Below are 6,204 nucleotides of genomic sequence, written 5' to 3'. Positions count from 1 at the left end.
CAATAAAAGTGCGATCGACAGGGTCGCTTTCCTCGCACCATCTTCTCCGCTGATTTGCTGACGTATAACATGACGACACGCCGGTAAGTCCGAACAGCTAACTCTAGCGCATTGCTAGCGCGTCTTACCTGTAAAACCGCGTGACCAAACAACACGTCCATATTAACGATGACGTTGGTGACAAGCAGTATCCTGAGGCCTGCACTTGAACACACTGTGAGCCAGTGCAGCGCTAGCCGCAAGTGGCGCGTGATGTGTTCTCTTCTGCTATTGATTGCCGGGGATGAAAGCTGCAGACTTCGGCAAAACAGTGGTAGAATAGATCACATGGAATAAACTGCAGAAAGCAGCCACAAATATAGTTTCCCCAAACTAACTTTCCTCAATCCCCAATCAAGGTTCATAGCCGCTCACCACTCTAAACAGAAGGACTACTTCACATACCCTCACCACAGCAAAATGAACTCTCTCGCATAAAAACGCCCATATCAAGACGACTATCTTTTATTTGGTTCTGCAGGACGTGACAAAAAGTATACAAGAAATATCATTTTAAAACTCATCTTTTATCATTTTCCTAGATTCATAACGTTTTCTACTTTCGTTGTGCTGCTCGGAACCGCTTCAAACGCGTGACTTCATAGCGCTGCAATTCTTTATTTCTTTTTAATCCTGACCAAGTATCACGAATGTGTGCTATAGTAAGGAGAATTTATAACCGGTCGGCCACCATGCGCTCTCGGTTCCTCAGGGAAAATCGAGATGATGGCCGGTTATCACAAACTGCTTTTGCCAAATTTTACGTGCGAACAGTTTTGGGAGTAAGAGGTGCTGGCTCGAGGCACGTAGATGGCAAGACTTCTATGCTGCTTTCTGTCGGCAGCGCAAAATAAGGACACGTATTTTAAATACTGCAGCACCAAGAATGCACAACGAAGGTAATTCAGTGAAATGTGAGAATCGCGAGCTGGTGTTGGTTCAAATATATTTGAAATACGGTTCAAATACTCAGGTTAACAAACATCGGTACAGGCTAGCAGCCAAGTTATGTTGTGTTTAACATGGCACTTTTAACTCCAGCATAAACAGCAATCGCAGAATGGATGTTATTATGGTTACCCATACATTTTAATGTCTGTCCTTGGAAGGGACATTCCGAAATGGCGCCCTTTACATTTCCTCGACGATTTCGCGAGTGCGCAGCTGTTCCTGCACCGCTTCATCCATTCGCAGTCTCTGTCCGACATCAGCAGTGGGAAAGGAAGACTTAATTTGATTCGAAAGTGCGCGCGTGAGCGCCGGAAAGGCAGCCGTATTGCGCTTCATTAGGCGCGAAGGAGCCTGCTTCCCAGCGGCCCCGTGAGTTCTACGTAGTGCGTCCTCAGCGGTGAAAGGACTCAGGCGCAGCCTGCGGACTATTGGCGAGGGGCTTCGCTCTGGTGGAGCCGTACGACGAGGTTATATATTGAGAACCGCGACCCGGCTTTCCCTCGAAAGCCTCTCAAGTTTTTCGTTGTCGCCGCTCCAAGCCCTTATAACCCGCAGGAGAAATCCTGTGCTTGCCGCTGCCGCCACGCCGGCAATCGTGGAACTGGGAAAACAGAGTCGCAATCGGGCCTTGGCAGAGGACTGGAGCAAAAGAAAGCGTGTGTGTGTGAGAGAGAGAGAGAGAGAGGCAACAGGGTGGGTGGGCGAGTGGCGCGTTGGCAATTTCCGCACTCAAAATTGAAAGAGACAGGTCCGGCCGGACCGATTTGTTGCCGCGTCCCGGCGAGTTAAAACCACCGTCGCACCCCCACCGCACGCCATGTGCGTGGATGGCTGGCGCTCTTCCCCTTCGCAAGGCTGGCCGGCCAGGTTCTGCTGCTCCCGCGCAATCTTGTTCAACTCGATGCCGTGTGCAAACTTCTCAGTTATTTAAAAAAAATACTTCTTGCCAAAGCCACTGCCCCCAATCTTGCCCTTTAACACACCAAACAACGCGCTCGCGAGTCTAGAACAAACAAAAGGGCACCCGAACGAACCGGTGCCACGCGGTGAAGGAAGATGAGGATCGGGGAAGTAGGGCCGCCTCCACACCAACTAGGGAACAGGAAGGCCTCTGCCTTGCCTCCCCACCTCAGTTTTTCCGTCTGGTTTGTAGAAACCATGGGTGTACTGAAACAACTTTTGATGTTCACCATAAGGGAGAAGGAACCGCCTGCAATCAGTCTCAGCGTGACAACGCGCGGAGAAGGCATTCTCACCTTGACGGCGCTGGTCTACTGCGTCGGCAACTGTTCGAGTGGCTCGAGAGGAGAGAAAGAGTGATTCGAGAGCCATACGCCAGCAACGGAGATCTCCAATCTCGGAGCCCATAAGCCTACCTCGCCACCACTGCCGGTGCGCAGCCACCGCGTACAGCGCGCGTCCTTTAAAACGACCCTCGGCGGTAACGCTACAAATGAGATTGCCGCTGCGCCGGAGATTGCTTCGCCCACGCTCGGCTGCGGTGGCTTCGCAAGAACCGCGCACAACTTTCTCGCAGAGGTCGAAACCTCTCGCCTGCTCGGAGTACGCGTCTGACCCACGGCCGGTTTCTCTTTGTTTCGCACTTCTACTCCCTCTTTATTTCTGCTTTAAATCCTCGCAGTGACGCGTAAGACGCTGGTCAACGTCGGCCATTTCTCCGGTGTTCTGGAGACCCCGGCTACGCCGAAGCGCGGCAGCGTGAACGCCCGCCCCTTCACCTAAGCAAGCATGCGCGAAGTAGTCCTGAGGGAGCAGAAGGCGTCGTCCGCTTATTTCTCTGCCTTCTGTCAGTGGTCGCTGTTTTTCCCTCTTTGCGAGCCTGATTCTCCGCGCAAAATTTACTATTTCACCTCACAAAAAAAAAAGAAAAGCCAAGCGGACGTTTCGTTTTCTTCTTTACGCTTTATTGGTGGTATTGCTAACCTCCAGCGAAACAATGCGGCGGTTGAAGATTTGACACAAACTACTGCCGCTCCCAGACGAGGTGCACCTCATCTAAAATTTATGCTCATTGATGAGAACTCGGATCCAGCCGTATAACGACGAAAACAAGGGTAGAAGGGGGCGGCAATGCAAGCTAGAGAGGAGGCTGTACTAAGGTTTGGTACGTTTAGGTCCTAAGATGCCCCAGTAACGTGCGTAGTCTGCAAGGCTGAATAGTCGTAGTCTGCAAGTAACGTAGTCTGCAAGGCTGCATTGCTTTTACAGCACAATACACGGTCTCAAGCCCGTCCTAAAAACCTTCTTGTTATCCCCTCGAGAGCTAGGAACTGTCACAATTCGGCACGAATTGCTTCGCCGCTGCTCTGTGCGCGCGTTGTATGCCGGCGTTTATTGCTGAGATGTTTCGTGTGTGTTGCGGTGAAGCCAGTGAATCAGACAGGTGTCGACATGACGGAGCCTCTTCATCGCGCATGCCCTCGAGGCGATGATTCACCCCGCGGCCGTTGCGAAAACCATGGAGGAAGAAAAATGTTAGGACGGAGCATGACGTCAGGCGGCCCAGCTTCGGCAAGCCAACCTCCTCTGAAGCCGAGGCTCCTCTCCTCGGGCTCCTCCCGCGCAATGCATTATGGAAAAAGCACCACTCTCAGGCCCGCGGTAGCATTTAGTGGCTCCGGCTGGCTGCCGGTGGAGGTGGAGACGAGTGCCGTCGCCGAAGGCGCCGTACAAGATTGTTCGCCAGCGTTGCGCTCCAAGCTTCGTATCGTGGAAGTACTGCCGCTGTCGCTGTTCAAAGCAAGGCGAGACTTCGATCGCATTCTTACGAAGCCCCCTCACTAGCTGCAAGCCGCATTTCACTTCTAACGTTGGATCACTCGAACGCGCCGCCGTAAACATTCACAAGCATGGAGCGGCCTACAGCTGCACGGTGTTTGCCAGGTGTGCTGTGACGATTGCGTTTGGCATTCTGCTGAGTTATCGCACGTAACGAGTGTCGTGTCGGCGGGGAGGTGGTGAGACTAGATTTGGTTTCGCTCGCACGCGCTTTTGCATACGTTCGCCTTTTCGGTGCTCCGGCGTGGTGGCACGTTTTTATCTACTTCAGTGCTCTGGAAAACAAAGGGTTCAGAACCCTTATGTTGGGTGTGACCACCTCGCGTCGCAAGCAGTACGCCGGCTGTTTGTCCGCTGAGGACCGCTCGATCGGAGCGATACGTATATGAAAAAAAGAAAAAAATAACGAATGCTAGATTACGCCTGGGAGGGACCTTGCTGAATTGTGGACTGACTGCGCCTTGGCAATAAATGGTTAAAGAAGTGGTTGAAAGGGTTGATCTTTTCAACTTTGCCTGAGCGGCAAAGCTGAAAAGATAATCTCCACTTCTGCACGCGGCGGCGGCACACAACTCTCCGACTGCGGCGTGAACTTCGACGGGTCCGAAAGCTCAGTAAACAAAGATGTTTTCTGCCTCTCCCATCCGACCACTTTGCCCGCACGATCAGGCCGCTGCGCGTTTCGGGTTGCAGGCAGAGCTGCGCGCAACGACTCGTTGCCGAAACTCGAATACGCGGACGGCCCGGCAACCAAACGGATAGACGCACGCACGCAGCGTCGGCGAAGGGCCACATGAGGCGCAAAGAACTACCGCTTGCCTGTCACGTCAGAGTGGAACTCCCATCAGTTTTAGATGCAACGCATCTCTTTAACTCGCCTTGCCCCGCGTCGTTGTCGCGGCGTAGTCCGCATCCTCGGCGCGGCAGCTGTGCGCTCCGCCGCTCTCACCGCAGCGCCATCTGTGCGTCAGCGCGGTCAGCTCGCTCCCGTCGCCGTGCCAACTGTGCGTTAGCGCGCAGCTTGCGCTCGCGCTTGCGCTCGGTTAACACATGCGCATGCGGTGCTATGCGCTGCTATGCGCTGCTCTGTCTCATTCCGCTGCATATAACCGCGGTAAGTGCGCCGCTCCGCTCAGTCGTTCCGCCGCCGGCGCTCCGATGACATCGTCCGATGATTTGAATAACGCAACGACAACCCCCGATGCGTCGCATCTACCCCATGGTTCCCCTCGCGGGAAGATGGTGTAAATTTTTCCTTTTTATTTTTTATGACTAGGCTTCACGATTGTCACGTGATGCTCCCTCCTAAACTTTTCTTTCCTCCATGGCGAAAACCAGCCGAATCCGGCTGCCGTCGGCAAACCTCAGACGATGGTTGAAGTCCTCCTTTCCTGCCCTCTCTCTGGCACGGCGTATACCAGCTCTGTCGAACGTGTAGCGGGGTCTGTGGAGGGTATTTTGTGCTTATTTGTACTTTTTTCACGCCGTGCGCCAAGTCCTTTCGGCTGCTGGGCTCTGCATATAGCTTGCGCCCTTTCGGCGACCCGTGTCCGATCGCTTCCAGATCGTGTTAAGAGTGTTGCTATGCTCGGGTCATGTTCCAAGCTCGCCCGAGGGCTGCTGTTCCTGTATCATCACTACTCTCGTACCACCATGCATTGAACAGTTAAGTTTTACTCTCGGCTCTTCGTCATCCGGTACAGAGGCAGCTCTCCTGCTCGCCGCTCGTTCACCAGGCTACCACTACATGGTGGAAGCGACGGAGTTCGGTTCTTAGACGTCTTTTCGAATGTAACAGCACCTGCAACCACTATGAGAATACGCCCTCCTTGCTCCTGAACTATGCTCTCATACGCTTCCGTAGCACCATTCCCCGTTTGACAAGACACCGTCCTGATCGGTTTCTACATAAGAGTAGTGTCAGGCCAATAAACTAGTGGATATGGAATAGGTGCCATATGGTGTGGGAATTTCGGTGAAGCGCAAGCACAACTCGAGGAAATAAGGACAGGAAAGAGGCGCACCTTAATTCCGTCCATAAGCCTTCGCCACCTGGGCTCTGGTGACCAGCCGAAGCTGACTCCCGAGGGCGCGGCTAGACAGCAAGATCTCCCATCACTCCGTAGGGAACGGGGTGGGGTTATGGGAGATAAAATGCGGTTGGGTGCTGGGTGTTCTTGACTGAAACTGCACTCTCCACCAAGCGGCGAAGCCGGTCTAGCTGTTTGTCGTCCAGGCGCACGCTAACGAGCGCGCGGCATTTTCTCCCTGCTCGGGATTTTTGCCAGTTTTTTTTTTGTCACTGCGCGTGCCGGGGACTGTCGGCGGTCACCGCGAGGCACGCGCTCACGAGCTCTCGGTGGTCCCCTCGGGTAGTTTTCTGCGACACCGAACTTACGTCCAATAACAACCGCT

The sequence above is a fragment of the Haemaphysalis longicornis genome, unplaced genomic scaffold (genome assembly GCF_048455015.1).
Source record: "Haemaphysalis longicornis isolate Haplotype H1 unplaced genomic scaffold, Haemaphysalis longicornis Haplotype H1 scaffold_1, whole genome shotgun sequence".
In the NCBI taxonomy this organism is placed as follows: domain Eukaryota; kingdom Metazoa; phylum Arthropoda; class Arachnida; order Ixodida; family Ixodidae; genus Haemaphysalis; species Haemaphysalis longicornis.
The sequence above is the reverse complement of the archived record's forward strand: the minus strand, read 5'-3'. Positions refer to the sequence as shown.